We start from the raw sequence: 18568 nt of genomic DNA on the forward strand, positions 1-18568 counted from the left end.
TAACGTCAACACAGGTTGCAGTTGGTCAAAGGTGCAAATTTTATAAATACTGACTGAGCTTTAACAGTGAACGCCACATCTCACCTGACAGTTTATGTTTCCATTAAAATATTGCTAAAACCTCTTACAGCTGAAATACAGCAGGCACAGACGCGAAGCATCATGTAGGTTCGTGTGGTTGCGTTTCAGCCACTGAGTTTAGCAGAGTGATAATGCAGCTGGTTATGCAGAGTTTGGAAGTGCAGACTATATTAACTGGTACTGAATAAATTAACTAGATTGCTTTAAATACAGCATTATGGATGCACATTTGACTGATTTATTTTAATGTGCAATGCACTGCTGCGTCGCATTGCCCCTGGTATTCATTTTATGTAGTTTTTACCTGTTGGAGGGCCAACCGCATGAAAATAGAAATGATTGACCGTGGTCAGTGTAGCAGTTGATTATAATGCTTTCCCACAAGTTTCTTTAAACTCAGGAGGGAAAATTTATACATTACATTCACTGAATCATATTTATCTTATATCATCTTCTCCATGTTTTCTATGACTGCACCAAATATTCTACAGTAGATGTCTTCTGACCGATTTAGTATAATTGGAAAAAGTCTCGACAAGAATTTAAAATACAGTTTTATGGGTTTGTGTTTATGTTTGGCCAAACATAATATCTGGATTCAGTAGATGAATGAATACATTCCTCCTCTGACTGCCTCCCTGCATCAGACGCAGCAGGCAGCTGGTTTCTCTAACCAGCAGTTAGTCTGTAGCACCATCTGGTGGCTCTGATAGTGAAGTGCAGGTCGTGTTTTCTCCTGGGAGTTTTTATTTACTGCAAAAAGCAATATTTGATTTTGAAGTTTAAACAGTTTTTATGTTGCAGGAGGAAAATACAAACACTCAGTGCTTCAGAGGAGGAAACAGAGCTGCAAGCAAACATTATTCAATAAGTTTTTCATCCCTGGAAGGGCAACAATATGCAGCAGTGAGCCATCTCTGTCGACAGATACAGTCAATAGATAGGAGGAAGAAGAAAGCAAATATACAGTTAATCACAATCAAAAAATCAAAGGCTATTAGTGTAAAAACTATATGTGGAATTAGTAATTAATACATTGATAAATATATCTAAATATCTAAAAATAAAATAAAATAAATAACCCAAAACATCTGTCATCATCTGATAAATTGCTTTGTCTATAGAATATTGGAAAAAAGTGCTCATCACAATATCCCAATATAGCACTTTACAAAGACATAAAATAACAGGTCAAAGAATTAAAAAATATCAAAGATTAAAGTATTAAAATATTAAAAATAAAACAAAAATGTAAATGTCTTGTTTTGTTCAAACAACTGTTCAAAATCCAAAGATATTCAGTTTACAGTGATGTAAAACGGAGAAAAAGCTTGAACCAGATGTTCGGCTGATTAACTGAGTGGCTCCCAACCTGAGTCTGACTTCACCAGATGATTCTCAAAGTTTTGCTTTTTTTTCTTATGAAATACTTTCATATCTCCTGCTTCTAAAAATCCTTCGAATGAGACAAACCTTAAGAGGAAAAAAACAGTCCTTGGTTGAACAGCTCGTAGCTCACGGTCACAGATTCATTCAGCTTAGTGAAAGCAATAAGAACAATATAGACGTAAAAAGAACCTATGCAGAGTGAAGTGATGAAAATATTCAGTTCTGTTGCACTACAGAGTCTTTCTACTGCCGACCTTTGTGTGTTTATCTGCGTGTGTGAACATTTAGTTATCTGTGGTACATTTTCAACCGTGTTGCTGGGAGGAGCGACAGATCGTTCACCTTTCACTGCTTTCTTATTCGTTCAAGTGAACTGAATTCCTGCTTTTCATTACAGCTGGATATGAGACACATTACAGGAGGATTTAAGCAGAAATAATCAACCTGCCTTATAATAAATGTACTGGACTTTGTCTTGTGGAAACTACAGTTGATACAGCACATAGTGACATTTATAATCTATATCCATCCACAGTTAAAGGATAGTTTCAGGTTTTATGTACGTGGAAATACTACTGACCCTGACCGAGACTACACTGTAAGAAATGGGGGACAAAATTAGCAGCCCTCGTTCCAATGTTCATCTGAAGCTAAAAATGAAGCTTCAGCAGTCTGAGTCGATATATTCCAAAGTTACAGTCTGTTTAGAGCAAAATTTCTTTTTTTTGTTTGCATGGATTGAAGTTCCTCACTGATGTGTGGTGGAGGGATACATTCAGGTAGTGGTGGTGGGTAAGTCTGTTGATGTGCTCAGAGAAAACTTTGAATGCACCTATAAGCTGGATGCCAACTGCCAATAAAACCTAAAGAAGAAGAAGAGCACCTTTGAGGTCTTTGATAGCTGGAGTATTTTTGCGGTCTGTGTTTTTGGACACTAATATTTTGGTAACAACTTGCTCCAAATCTTAAAGTGTTTTGGGATCGATCTCCAGCTGTTCTTGTTGTCCTCCAGACCACCTCCGCTTGTTCCTGCCTCTGCAGGAATATGGTTCACATGTGTGTTTATATGCTGTGTTGTGAAACATGCAATGGGAAGACTGCATTCCAGAGATTTCCTTTGTGTAAATAAATACATATTTGTGGTTCACTCTGTAATGTGTGTGCAAATCTGGCATCAAGTCTAGACACGACTACTAGAATGTATCCCTCCGCCGCAGCTCCGCAAGGAACATTCAGGAGACACAAAGAGGGAATTTTGTTTTAAACAGACTGTAACTTTGGAAGATAATGACTTGATTTAGCTAACTAGGGCTGCTGAAGCTTCATATTAGCATCAGTTGAACATTGCAGTGCATATTTGAACAGAATGAGGAACGTGGACTCCGGCCCTCATTTGTTACAGTGTAGTCTCGTTCCAAGAGAATACCTTCAGGGTCAGTATGGAGAGTAGATAATGTTACAGCGACCAAGACCAAAAGATAGACTTGATAAACCCTGGCCTGTCCTTTAAAGCTGTTTTCAGCATGTTTCAGCCAATAGACAGCAGAACGTAAACTCTAAACCAAGTTCACAGAAACACACCCTGATAACTTCCTGTGTATCAACATATGTTACGGCTAACGTATTAGTAAAAAGCTAACGTTCTAGAGTAACATGATCATCCCTCTGGAGCCTTCTCTGTCCAGGTGTTGAATGTCTTCTACTCTCCTCCTCAGCAACTCGTTAACTTAGGTTTCCCACATTTTTTGTTGGGCAGGTAGCATCCGTTCAGCATGCGTGACCTCTTGCAACCCTATCGCCAGACAAGGATGTTGTCATTGGCTGATTCTGTGACATTTTCTTAATGTCTAATGTCAATGGGAATGACTGTCAGGTGACATCAGCAGTAACAGGGTCAGGGTTTTTAGGATTGATACCAATCAGCGAGTGTTACTCATGTTATGATCCAACTTGGATTTCAAAATATAAAATATAAATATATTCCTCAATATTACTAGTTATTCATTGTTAAAGTAATAGGCTACATCTTGTTGTATTTCATTACGCTTTTCAGAACAGACAACTGTGTCCTTCTCACTTTCAAACATCAGGAATATATTTAAATAGCTGACCAATTTGGAATAATATCAATCAATCAATATCATCATTACTGTCACGGTTTATCACCAGTTTCACCTCACAACATCTGTCTCAAGGTCCAAAGCACAATAATGAAAATCTGTATATTTGGCAAATGATGAACGTGACTTTAGCCATAACTGAATGTCAAGCAATAATGTAAATGTTGTATATTTATCTTTGTGTATAGTTTGAAAATATGGCATGTCAATGCAGATTCTAATTTAAAGGTTTAATTTGGAGGTTTTCTTTGGAATCCTGTGTGTCATTGGCTTTTTATTTTCATCAGTTTTAAGTCATCACATACGCTGATGACACACTTTTCTCCCTTCATGACAACTTATCAGTTTGGCCCTTGTTCTGTAAGTAAATTTATTGATTATTCTGTACAGGCCACTGCTCTAGATGCCTACTGAGCGTCAAACTTTGTATCTGTTGATTGATATGCATCATTATGTATAATACCTGGTTTGATATGCACTGCTCTCCTCTAGATATAGTTTAGTTGCAGAGAGAGCAGCATTTTTTGTGCTTTTATTATGCGTATGGTGCTAGGTTACCTTTGTTAGCAGGGTCTTGATTTTAACAACTATGCCACATTCTATGTTTCTTCACAGGGTAACATAATAAAGGGAAAATTCAGTTTTTAACAACTTGAAAGTCACAACATTTACAGAATTTGTACTGTTTTAAGGTAACAATCTTTTCTGGTTATGTTTCAAACAACCAATTTGTCTGATTGCTTGTATTACGATGCTCAGAGGCTACAAGTGTAACCATGTTCTTATTCTCTTGTGACCAAAATATTAATAATAATATTAAAATATTAATTTTAAATATATAATGTAATGTGAAAATTACAGACACAGTAAAACACATGTTGTAAAAGAGACATATTTTGGGGTAAGTTAGACTGATTGATACCTATTGTCCTATTGTATGTTTTTGGCAATGTTGCTTGAACCATCAAGACATGTAAAACTATATGTTCCTACATAACAGTACACTGTCAAATCAATCAATGCATTATGTTCAAGTTGGACAAAGATAATCAGGACATAAAATTGATTTTAATGTCATAAAGCTAATGTTTGGATGTGTTAGACCAGACTCTCATGTTGATTTTTACTTACTGCTTACAGTAATTTTTGATAGCCCTGAACGCTCAAATCAAACTCTGGACCAATTTAGCAAATGCTAACTAGGCTAACAGTGGCAAGCTAACTGGTTCATCTGACCTTTGGGCCAATCAAGACTGTGTGTATACTTTAGGTAAAGCACTGTTTACTGAACTGAGCTTTTGTCAGACAAATAAGAAGCAATGAGTTTGTAACAAGTCAAAACAAAATTTCAGGGTAAATCGGGGGATGTTTAACACAGGAAATTGCTTTCCTGGCTACTGTCCTCAGTTGTATAATAAACAGGATTTTCCCTTTAATTTGTAAAATGTTATTATGATAACGAAATATCATAGTACAAGGATGTTATTGCTGAGCGTGCACCTGTATCAGTGTGCCTCACTCAGGCCTGTTGGTTTCTTTGTTTAAACTGATAAAACATGACTTCTTTTGTTTTGATACGAAGCAGAGCTGCTGTATCTGAAATGTATTAAAAATAAAAGAAAAAGAGAAAAATGCATTTGTTTGTTTTTTTGACTTCTTTAAAATTCCATCAGTTCTACAGTATAAAAACATAAAAGTGCCAGCACAACTGACATATTTGGTATCGTTGTAAACTGAAAAGACTAATTTTGGAGGATATCCACTTGATTTGGACAACTGAAGCTTCATTCTAGCTTGAGATACAGTTTTAATACACTTTTGCACAGGACAAGAGTTGGATTTTGTTCCCTATCATTTACCCAGAAAGCGCATTAACAAGGGAGCTCTCAGTGGTTCAGTATGAACAGAAGGAGTGATTCCAGCAAGAAAACCTGTTTCAATGTTTATGTTGGAAATCGTGAACCTGTCCTTTAAGTTCTGTCTTGTTCTTCATATCACTGTTGACTTTTTAAGTGTAAAATCAAAAAAAACATTTTTTCTGAACCTTAATGTACTTTGAATAACCACAAAAACATGAATTATGCTTTGGTTACCACAAGTGAATATTGTAGGAAAACATTTTGGTGTCTGTGAACATTTTGCAGATCTATTCAGTATGAACATTTCCTTTTTATGTTAATTAAAAAATATAAAATTGGGGCAACATTATCTCTTTATTGCAAATTAGTATTATATAAATGTTATTTCTAGGAGACAAGGTTGGCTCTAGAATTATAAGAATTTAATACAAACTTCTGTGTTTGAACACTGTTTGGCAGCACAATTTAAGTTTGTAAAGATGGAGCCGCCGGAGGGTCCAGGAGAGATTTACAGGGTAAAACTACAATATTACAACTTCTGATCAGACTAACCAGCATGTTGTTTCTAAAAAGACACAGTGCTGTTGACTTTTTTAGATGTATGTTTTCATTGCTGTCAGCAGGCAGATCATATCTAAAAATCTCAGCAAATAAACCAGCAACACCTCTCTCTCATCTTGTATTTACTGCAAAGGTTTTATTCTGCTCTTCGTCTGCTATCAAACTGTAGGAATGTAGTGATTTCCTCATCTGCAGAGCAAAGGAAAGGAAAGGAGAGAGAACAAGACAAGGGGAGAAGTGGTGGAGAAAGGAGAGGAAATAGGATGGAAGAACAAGAAGAGAGGAAAGGACAAGGTGGAGGAAGGGTTAAAAAAAAAAAAAAAAAGAAAATGGGAACTGGAGTTGTTTTTTTTTCCTGGGGTGTTGATGTGGATTTCCTTTACCTGTCTGCCATCTGTTTTTGTCTCCAGCAGATGGCAGTAGAGTACAGGTGTATCTGTTACAACCTGCAGTGGAGCAAACAGGCGACTGCAGAGCTTCAACTACACACTGTTTTTGAGAGAGATTATTTTATGGTTGATGGAGGGTTCTTATCTATGTTTAGACTCAATATTATATTCTACATTTTAGTTGCATCACATAGAGAAAAAGGTTTCAGCTGACAGTCATTAGATTACATTATGTGAAAATTCATTGTTTTTCTCCTTTTAACTCATCATTTTTAGACTTAAACACCTTTATCTTTGTTTTGTATTTCTCACCTGCTCTTTAAATACTCTCTATGTGTGATCCCAACTTCCAAAATATAAGGAGTCTTTGCTACTTTCTTTCTGTGTTTTTTTTACTTCTCTGTTAGACCTTCAGGCTCTCTGCAAACCTCCTTTCTTACAAAACAACTTTATATTACCTCTAAATCTGTGTTTCTTCTCACTTTACCTCATTTTGCCGTCAATCCACTTGTCATCCCATCAGCCTGTCCTGAACGTCTGATCATTGTCGGGGTGCAGTTGTCTCAGTGCCTGCAGTATCAGACTTTAAGAACCACTGGTCTGGACCAAAGGAAGAAAATTTACCCTTCTTTAACAGCCAGTCACCGAGCTTAAAATTCTGTCATGTGCAATGCTAATTTCTCGGTCGCTTTTGAGTGAATTCAACAACTATGGCACCCTGTTTTGTTTACAACTGCAACAACAAAGAGTTTTGAATTAATTTCCATTCTCATTGGCTTTTTCTCCATAACAACGACAGCTGAGACTCATGGGTGTTGTAGTATTCTTAGCCATCTGCCGAAATGAGAGACAGAGACAAAGTGGAACTCATTGAACCTTGTGGTCGTAACATAACATAATCACTACATTATCTAGGAGAGTCCTGAGTTTCTATGTTCATTAATATTGAGGAGATTGTTTAAAGAAAAAATGTTAAGTTTGAAATGGAATACAAAATGGGACGAGCAGGAGGAAAGGTGTGTTTGTCTGTACGGAGGTAAAACAGGGGTGGCAGGTTTATGCAATTATATATCTGTAATGACAATTCCTTTGGCAAATTAGTCCGGCGCTAATGAACATGCATCAGCAGCCAAACAGGGGCTTTAATGACACAGGACATATTAAAATAGGTTATATCAACAACAGCTCACACTCTTAATGCACTGCTCATTTTGTCCTCATTAGCACCTGTTTAGCATCACACACATCCAGCAGCGACATAAAGAACATCAGGGAATTTGTAAATCACTTTACAGATGAGCTCACGCTGTCGTTTTGCCAGAGGAGAACGTCCTCGAGAAGAAGATAAAACGTTCCATGTACAACAACACAGCGTCAGTCAGAGGAAAGCACCTGTTGTATCAGGAGACACAGATGTGGTGAGGACATGACTTCACAATAACCTCCAGTAAAAGCTGCAACGTGTTAACCAGTCAATGATGTACTGCTGGTCCTCCTTATTTCTAGCCCCATGATACTTTACATGAATTATAGATGCAACTTTTGGTTATTCCTTTCACTGAACCAGAGTCAGTCTGAGTTAGCAGCTTGCTACAGGTGTCCTCCTTTTCTTAGAGATTTTTAGGAAATCAGTCTGAAGCAAAGGAGATAAAGTGTTGCAGTGAGTTTTAGGAGGTGCAGGCAGGTGGATATTTTTACCTTTGGGCAGAGCCAGGCGAGCTGTTTCTCCATGTTTCCAGTCTTTGTGCTAAGCTAAGTTAGCTAGCTGCTGGTAGTTGCTTCATATTTATCGCACAAAGAAAGTAAATGAGCTGATTTTCCAAAATGTCAATAATAATATGTAGTCACATCACCAGGCACAGAAACACAAGGACACATTCTGTACAGATGTAACATTAAGCAACACTATCAGGAAATGATTTAAAAATGACAAACAATCACAAAGACACCAGAACCAGGTCATCTCTACGTCTCTGCTAAGCTTAAGGTGGAAATCTGAAAACCAGAAAGTCAATCCTCATTTATCTTGTCTCAAGATACTGCAGAAGCGGTTGCTGTGATTGGACAGACATTTCAAACTGTTAAAACACAGTTTTTTCAGATGTATAACAGAAATCAGCTCTCGTACTCATCTTTGGAAACAGTGTGAAGTTGTTGCCTTCCAGTCCTTCCAGTCTTTGAGAAGTAGGTTTTGGTGAACAGAGTTCCCATCATCAAGCTAACTGTATATGCGAGGGCCTGGACAGCATGACCTCTGGGCATCCAAAGGTTTTTATGAGGGAGGATACTTAGTTTATTGGAAAACAGGTGGAAAGTAAAACAGTGAACCAAAATAAATCTAGCATTGCAACAGCCCCACAATAACTGTAACAGGATTCCTTCCATCTTCCACATTTTGACTGTGCAAGATGAAGAAAATCACCTCCTGTGTTGTCACCTGCCTTACTTACATGGAGTATGTTAACAGGCTTAAATCACAGAATTTGTCTTTACACAAAGCTTTGGGAAGATTGAGCTTACTGTTTGATATGAAATATAAAATATGTGGAATAGATAGCAAATTGTTCTGTCCTAATAGCTTTGCCAAATGCAGTTTGTTTTTGGAGCTTTGTTCATAGAACCGTTTTACATTTAGCAACTGTCTGTTGTTTTTCTGTCTTCTTCCTGGCTGAACATAAACTATATTAAATCCTGAGAGAGACGAGTATCAGAACGAGGATTCACAACGCAGCCAGAACAGTCTGTCTGTTCACCGCCAGGCTGTAATAACCAAACACTCCCTCTGTCTCCCGAATGACACTCTGATTTACGCAAACAGCTTACATGTGCCTCCTCTTCTTTTACCTCTTTACCCCTTCATCTGGCCCTCCGGCTCTAATTACCAGGACACACAGGAGGACATCACTGACAGACTGAGGGAACGAGGGGAGGCGAGGAGAGGAGAGAAGTCACTGGGGAGGTGTGTTTGTTAATGAGATGGATCAGACTTGGCAGGCAGTGTAGCCTGGCAGCAAACTGTGGACAGAAAGAGACAGAGGCCCAAATCTGTGAGCTCCACTCACACTTAACCAAACAAATCTGGAGCAAACACAAAGACCTGGACTGTAAATAGCCTCAGAGTCCATTTTAGAGCCTGGGGATTATCTGCATTTTCATACCGTCAATTCAACAAAACCTCAGCAAAGCATATGTGAAGTAGGACGGATTTCACGGTGGAACAGAGGGAGCAGATTGTAGCTTCAGTTACAAAGGTTTTTCAGAGGCAGGAATAATCTCGCTGAATAATAAGGCAGAAAAATGGAGCTGCTGTGCTCTCTATGGGCATTTATCACATCTGGCCACACCCCAAACAGTGATGTCAGTGCAGGTGTTGGATTGGATGTCTAACAGAAAACACCTGTTATAAACAACATCATAAACCAAAGTGCAGGACAAATAAAAACTTTGGCCATATGATGGGGCTAGAAGAGAAGTCAGAAAATAATTTCACCCTCTGAGACATCCATCAAACATTATAGAAACCATGTCAGAACCAAATTTCCTACCGATCCATCTGGTAAATGTCGAGATATTATACCAAATACTTCCATCATCAAGGCTGAGAAAGAAATGTCAGCGTGACCTCCTGCATCCAAAAGTGATCAAGTTGCTATGAGGGAGGTTAATTTGTTTATTGGAACACAGGTATAAATTAGATCAAAATGAATGTAGCATCAGAGAGTCCCTAAACAAATGTAACAGGGTTCAGTGCCCTGAGATAACTTCTGTTATGATTTGGCGCTATATAAATAAAATTGAATTGAATTGAATTAATTTGAAGAGTGATAATAGAAAATGCCACTATGACACTAAACATGCTAATTTTGAACAAAAATATCCCAAAAACACAAAGGTAACAAAAAACTGAACCAGCTGAAGTCGTCATATCAAACCTCCAGCAGAATAATTGTAAAATCAAACATTTTCAACAATCAATACAGTGAAGAATCAATTATGTACACTTACCCCCGCGTTTCTGCTTGGCCATCACACCTTTTCATGTTCAAGTTTCTCAAGTCACAAAGCAGAGGTGTCACTTCTCAAATTAATAGAAATGCTGCTCATGTACATATTTCTGGAGCTTTTGTACTGAAATATTATCCACTGCTAACACTAACAGTGGAGGGAGACATGTGGTTTGTGATTATGTTGTAACACTAACAGTGGAGGGAGACATGTGCTTTGTGATTATGTTGTAACACTAAGTGGAGGGAGATGTGATTTGTGATTATGTTGTAACACTAACAGTGGAGGGAGACGTGGTTTGTGATTATGCTGTAACACTAACAGTGGAGGGAGATGTGCTTTGTGATTATGCTGTAACACTAACAGTGGAGGGAGATGTGCTTTGTGATTATGTTGTAACACTAACAGTGGAGGGAGACGTGGCTTTTGATTATGTTGTAACACTAACAGTGGAGGGAGACGTGGTTTGTGATTATGTTGTAACACTAACAGTGGAGGGAGACGTGGTTTGTGATAATGTTGTAACACTAACAGTGGAGGGAGACGTGGTTTGTGATTATGTTGTAACACTAAGTGGAGGGGGACGTGGTTTGTGATAATGTTGTAACACTAACAGTGGAGGGAGACGTGGTTTGTGATTATGTTGTAACACTAACAGTGGAGGGAGACGTGGCTTGTGATTATGTTGTAACACTAACAGTGGAGGGAGACGTGGTTTGTGATTATGCTGTAACACTAACAGTGGAGGGAGATGTGCTTTGTGATTATGCTGTAACACTAACAGTGGAGGGAGACGTGGCTTGTGATTATGTTGTAACACTAACAGTGGAGGGAGATGTGGCTTGTGATTATGTTGTAACACTAACAGTGGAGGGAGACGTGCTTTGTGATTATCTTGTAACACTAAGTGGAGGGAGACGTGGCTTGTGATTATGCTGTAACACCAACAGTGGAGGGAGAGGTGTAGTTTATCATTATGCTGTAACACTAACAGTGGAGGGAGAGATGTGGTTTATGATTATGTTGTATCACTAACAGTAGAGGAAGAGATGTGGCTTGTGATTATGTCCACCATATCACCAGCTGCCACTGCATCTTAAGTCCACCCAGGACCTTTGTTGCAGGTCTTTCTCATCTCATTTTCTGTGATCGCTTTACTGTGGCCCCCAAAAAATTCTGAAAACTCATCCAATATTTGTTATTTCATTCTGAACCTGAGCAGTGAACCAACAGACAGGCTGACACTGCCATCCCTAGACCCTGCCACCAGCTAAATGAACCACCATTAACCTATAATGAACCCTACATGAGCCAAGAGATTCCTACTGCAGTCTGCTGCTGAAAACCTTTTCTTCCAAAACAGCATAACTGCAGCATTACAAAGACGAGGAGGGACTGATAAGGGGAGGATGAGTGGCAGCAGAACTGCAGCTGTGGGAGAGATGCCCTCCAGCTATCGTTCACCTGAAATGGATCACATTTAGCAGCTTTCACCCCTCCACACTCCATCCTCTGTTCTTCATTTTCTCATCTCCACCGCCCCCAACACACACACCGTCCACTTCTGTCCATCATATTATCTGCTCAACGAAGCCACATCTCCTGTCTGTCTTGCCTCCCGTGTCAGAGCCCTTCAGAGGTTTATCACTTTATCAGCCCACTCAGGAGCGCCTGATAAAATCACATCATGGTTTCTGTCCAATGACACGCCTCAAACTGCTCCAGGCCAAAGCCATTAGTAACTCTTCATGGTTATTTTTCACTCAGGTCCTCTACACTGCTGCCAGGTACAGAGGCTTTGACACTTTTTATACTTCAGTGAAGTCAAATAATTGTGTTTTTATTCTGTTCCCTTTAGGAGTTTAAAAATAAAATAACCAGTGTCAGTCCAGGTGAAAATGACACATATCCAGCTGGTGTCATGTACATTATTCACCGTGGAAACAAATATCTGCAAGTGATCAATGTGCAACTGATAATTGGGTAAAGAAACAATTTAACATTTAGCAAAATATACACATTTATGATTAAACGCAGAGTCAGATGAGGATATAGATGTTTTTGTTTCCAGCTACATATATAGATCCAGGACAGGTTTAGTGTGGATTAGCACTAAGACTAAGAAGCAGAGGAAACTGCAAGCCTTGTTTTAGCAAAAGAGAAAAAAAACTGAGCAGGAGTCCAGGTTAGTTTGTGTCCCGATAACTTTTAATGTTTAAAGTAAATTTTTCATTGTTTCTTTAAAAAGCTGAAACATAAAATTGAGGTTATAATTTGTCCATGCTCTAAAAATAAACTATCCGTGACAGAAATGCACATGTGTCCAGGGTGCAAATTCATCCGGGGTGGTGCAAAAAGACGTGTCCGCTGAGTTGAAAATGTTTCAAGCTGAGTCAAACATTCGCATGCATCCCGGGATATATGAATGTTCTTCATAACTTAGAGAGCAGGGAAAAAGGAGAGAGTGGAGGGAAATAATGAAAAAAAAACCCGCACATTTAGTACGTTGGCTTTTTGTGCCGAACACACAAACATGCCAGTGTTCAAATGCACCATCTAGCATGCTGCCTTTACGACCACACAAACCAAACATTCTTCCTCAGCTACCTCTCATTAGCTAACAACAAAGCATGTCTATAACATCACCAGCTAACATGTTGCTAACGAGTCGGATGCTGCCTGAACCACTAAACAAACCAAGCAATTTTCTTCAGCTACATCATCCGCTAACAACATGCTAGGCAGAAACAACCAGCTAAGAACATGTTAAGCTAGCTAGCATGATGCCTGAGCAACCAAACAAACCAAACAATCTTCCTCAGCTACATCACCCAGTAACATCATCAGCTAACAACATGCTAGCCAAAAACAACCATGTTAGACCATGTTGAGCTAACTAGCATGTTGCCATCACAAATTGGTTATCTGTCTGTCCATATTAATGGTAACTAAACAACAAAACACAACAATGCTAAATGACAAATATTGTTATTATGATAAGTATTATCAATATGAAGAAATAAAAGAAGCTCATGTTGATGATGGGAAACAACATTTTACACTTAGCCTACAGTAAATTTCTCCTGTGTGTTAAGTTTAAATTTTCAGTTCAATGTTTCTTCTCTACGTCTGAACACACACACATATTTTCATTCATATCTCTTCACTCTGCAGCAGTAACGAAACAGTTTCATCTCTTCCTTCAGCATCCTCCAACCTGCTACTTTTAACCCCATTGTCTTCCATTACCTCCCACTACTGTATCTGCCATTACCTCCACCCCCCCTCCCCCCCTCTCTCTGCTTCACCCCCTCCATCTGACATCATCCTGCATCCATCACTGTCCGTCTCTCTCTGTGTTTCTGTCTAAATCACCTCTGAGTGCCAGCAGGACTGATCCACGCCTCCCATTACCTGCACCCCACATCTCTGCCATTTGAGCCTCTTTTCAGCCTTGTTACATTCAGAAATAACTTTGTGCACCCTGAGTCTTGAGGTAAAGATGTAATAGTGATGGCGGAGTCACTTCCCACCATGTTCTGACTTTCATCCTCCTCCACATCAGTTTCCATTTCCTTTTCTCAGTCTCCTCGGGTTTCCACACTCTTTGTTTATAGTGTATTCGCTTAATCTTTCCATTTCTTAACAAATATTCACTGTTTTGTCATCTCTTACAGTTGATCTCCTGCTGCCTCCATCATGTCTCTGGCTCCCTGAGAACAGCTGCAATGCACTGAAACTATCACTGCGTCCCATTTTCATACTGTATATTTATAATATACAGAAAATGCTTTATATTAATCTGTTTTACATAGTTAAATACAACAAATTAACATACCAAAATACTTTATACTAACAAGAAATGATGAAAAGTTTGCATCAGGCACTAGGATTGGTCCATAAACATCACGGAGAGCATAAAAGCCACAATTTGTGTGTGTTTAGTCGGCAGACGCACACACAGACCTCTCCAAAATCAAGTTCTTTCACTTAGCTCTACAAATATGCAGTCTGTAGAGCGTTTCCATCCACCTGCTTTTATTTGCATTTTCTGTTTGTGTATAAAAAGAGTGTAAACACAGAAAACTAGAGAAAAAATCCTGAAATATCACAAAAAAAGTTTTTACTCTTATCTGAGCTGTTAAAGTTGGATGAACAGACTGAGTGAATAAATGATGACGTGCATGAATCATGTGACTGAAACGTCACTGAAGAGCTGAAAACATCAGATCTGTGTGGCGCGATGATGAGGAGACTGTAACCTTCCTCACATCGATACATGAAACTAACAGAAACGTCATATTTCCATCATGTTTTCCATCGTTTGAGCTTTGATTGTCGCTCATTTAATGACGTCATCTCATTGTTTCTTCTTCTGCAATAGTTTAACGGCACCGACTGTTTATCTGTTTATATTCACACAACAGCAGTGGATGGAAACACGTATGGACCTCATCACCATAACAACTGACCCAGTGTGGGATCGCGATCCAAGGTTTGAGAAACTCTGAGGTTATAAAACTGTTCTGGACTAAAGAGCGTTCAGTCGAACCTTCTGTTTACACTCAGCATGACAAACACACACTTCAAATGTTTTTAATGGCTTTTAGAGACAATTAAGCTTTTCAAACTGTCACACTGGAGCATTAACACTTTCTGCACACTTCTGTTCTCCAAAATGAGAAGAAAAGAGCACTCAGACCATCATCATCTTCATCACTGTGAAATCATTTACATGGAAATGGATTTTCATGGATCCATTAATCAGAATAAATTCATGTTTTGTTTTGATTAGATAAAAAGTCAAACATTTCAAGCCTGTGCACATAAAAACAGCAACTATGTCGCTGTGTTTGTGCCTCTGACTGGCTTCTTCTCCGTCGTAACAGCCATCGAGGCTCATGGGTATTGTAATATTTTGAGCCGTCCACCAAAATGACAAAATATTTTTGCTTCAGGATTATTACCACATTCTGCAGTAGAGCCGAACCTGATCTGCATGTAGCAGATTTGTGACCCAAAGAGACTAAAACATACAACAAAAGTGTATTAAATCACATCTTGAAGATCTGGAGACACTTGACAGACTGGTGTTAATCATGATGTTTCCTACTATGATACTCAGCTATCTGTCCTTCCAACCAGACGACTCCTGAGCGAAAAGAAAACGCAGCTCATCCACTGAACTATAGGTTTGAAAACATCCTAAAACTAACAAGTAGGGATGTGCAGAGAGCCCAGTATTTGTATTTGTATCTGTATTTGTTGAGGCAGCAAAATTATTTGTATTTGTATTCGAATAAAAGTGGAGAGAGGCTTAAAAATCCTGTTTTTATATTTATTACGCTTTTAATCTTAGAAAATTAAAATAAGTTTTCATGAATAAACTACTTTATGAAGGAGGTCCCCACACCAGGTCTCGGACTGGAGTCTTCCAGATCATAGACGACTGCGCTGACTACTGAGATAAAACTTTACTCATCAGCTCATTGCAGACAGACCTCTACCTATTTATACACCCATAACACACAGAGACAGCACAGCGTGTAACATGTAGAAGAACTTCAAAGATGATTCTTGCTTTGCACTTTTCATTTATTGCCTATTTTTTACAACCTAACTTTGTGGAAAGGAGAAGAGGAACAACAGGTTATGGAGAGTCCGTTGGGACCCCTGATAGACGTCTAGACTGAGAAAACGATGTAACCGACTTGCAAACTGGTCTCTGACATGGAGGGTTTTTTTTCTTCCAAAAACAAATAATTTTTAAAATATTTGTATGAAACAAATATTTTTATAAAATCCACTATTTGTGCTTTGCCGAATAATGTATTTGTATCCAGGCACACCCCTACTAACAACATATGGAGACTAGATGAAAAAGGTATTCACTCAGTGAAATATCAGCATGCAGATGGAGCTACCGGGTTTGTTACAAAAACATTTTGAGTCTCTGAACGTGCATCGTAAAGACCTCTGCCTGCTCGTGTTTAGTATTCACTCACATGTGTCCTCTGCAGCGCTGGACGAGCTGAATACAAATATTTATTAATTAAGGGCTAATTTCCTGCTCCATTGATTCCAGCTCCCACGTAGCTCTCCTCCTCCTCTCCTCGGAGGATCAATGAGAGCAAACACACACACACAAAACCCCCCAAAGTACAGACATGGATGAGGATTTTCTCTGCAGACCTCATTCTTAACACAGATTTTTTTTTTCCACTTTCATGGATTTTCAGCGTTGAGTCAGTGAGGTTGGAGCTTCCACAAACTCCTGATGGAGTTTGTTGTGTTTGAGATCAGGAGATATCACCTCTGGGTTTTGCTGTAGGGGGGGTCAAACTGCAAAGAAACTCTCAGTGAGTCAGAGAGTATCGACCATCCTTACTTGGACCTGCAAATAGAATTTTAAGGAGTATATTTGTGATTTGTGATGAATATCTTGTAGAAAGAATAAGCAGAAACATAAATATCTGGCTTTCTACTACATTACTGCCCGTTCTGGAGACTGAAACACAATCAGCTGTTTCATCATGTACATTCAACTGACAGTAATAATGACATTTCTTTCTGTTTTTGTTGAGGAAGTGTGAACCAAAACAAACCAAAACAAACTTTTCCATTTGAGTTCAGACGAGACAGGACCACCTCAGGTCTGATTTACTTTTCTACACCAGAAGTGAAAGCAATTTTTTAAGAGTTTAAAGGCTTTTCCCCTCCCTGACACATTACGGCTCCATCACTTAGCGGCTGTCAGTGTGCGGACGGACGGCTCATCAGGTCTCCCGCCGGCAGGCAGCAGGTGGGATCAGTGTGCTGAAGGTAACTGATGCCATTCAGAGTGAAAGGAGCGACTGGTAACATCGTGTTAAAGGACAACAGCTCTGTCATTTATAACTAAAGCTCTTGTTTCCCCAAGTCAGTGAAGATCTGCTGTCATGGCCTTTTTTGACTCATTTTTATAAATACTGAGTCTATTCTAAACATATTTATGATATTTTATTCACTAGAAGTTGTTTAGATTTCTCTGAATCCATCTTTCCTTACAGCTCAGACTCCTCTCTGTCCTCCTGCTGACTGTTTCTGCAGCTATTTACATAAAATCTGCATTATTAATGAGCTCCTACTTCGATTGGCTGGAGGTGTGGCCTCCACCTTCACCTCCAGCCGATAACCTAACGAAAGCAGCAGCATGTTTACCTGCAGTAATGTCTGCAGCTGGAGATGTAAGACAGTACGTAGCGTCTATGAAGCTGAGTCTGATAGTAGCCGGAGGTCGCTATCTTAGCTTTAGCTCACACAGTACCGGCTGCGTTGCAAACTGCGACTACAGACGTTACGAACACGCTCAGCGTTGCGTTGGGCGGCGGCGGACTCGTGCTAAAGCTTCCTGCACATTTGATTTTACAGCCTCAACACGGCTCACTCTTCAGCCACAAAATTTCACAAAAATAACTTAAAAAGGAGCCGAGAAGATATAAATGAGTAATTTTACAGCATGATTCATCCAGCTCTTTAATATTTGAACTGATAAAGACTAGATAAGAACTAGAACTGTGAATAATTTAACAACCGTAAGTTATAGCAAATAAATGATTAATTAAAGAATAATATATTTAATGTAATAATTAATATATAAGTATTGAATAATAATGATAACTGCAACTTTAATGTCATTATTATGTGTTATTTTGTGTTTAAGTAACTTGATGTTAATTGAATCTGTACTCTGATTTAGTTCATGTCAGTAGTTAAGTTTTATTATGGAAAAACGTTCACTTTATCTCATCAATCGTCAACAACTAATCGACTTTTGATTGCTAACGTGTCCGACTATCAGTTCAGGACGTTTCTTCTGTAATAACAGTAAAGACAGAGAAGACTGAACATCGAGGACGTTTTTAAACTTCAAAGATCACAGCTGACATCAGCTGTTGCCGTGGAGCCGATTGTTTCTCAGAATACAGGAAGTGAAACTGCAGGAACACGTTTCCAGGAGAGACGCTGAAGAAGAACGGAGGCTAAGACAGGAAGTGACATCATGCATTCGTTGCACACAGTGGACTCTGTGGCTTGATCCTTTAAGCAGATGGGTAACTATTGTGCCACTAACACACACACACAGATTCACAATAAAACAATATTTAATGTTGTGATTAGCAGC

At 38.9% G+C, this 18568-nt stretch overlaps 1 protein-coding gene across 2 annotated transcripts in view; it reads left to right on the forward strand.

The window, feature by feature from the left end:
* Positions 1-5226, forward strand: part of LOC137183673 (nuclear receptor ROR-alpha A-like) — a 105961-nt gene extending 100735 nt beyond the window's left edge. For both annotated transcript variants that reach the window (XM_067590912.1, XM_067591001.1), the window contains one exon: positions 1-5226. This exon is cut by the window's left edge and continues 1058 nt beyond it. The gene's annotated coding sequence lies outside the window, so the exon portion shown is untranslated.
* Positions 5227-18568: the final 13342 nt, after the last annotated feature.

This window comes from Thunnus thynnus, chromosome 1, assembly GCF_963924715.1.
Source record: "Thunnus thynnus chromosome 1, fThuThy2.1, whole genome shotgun sequence".
In the NCBI taxonomy this organism is placed as follows: Eukaryota; Metazoa; Chordata; class Actinopteri; order Scombriformes; family Scombridae; genus Thunnus; species Thunnus thynnus.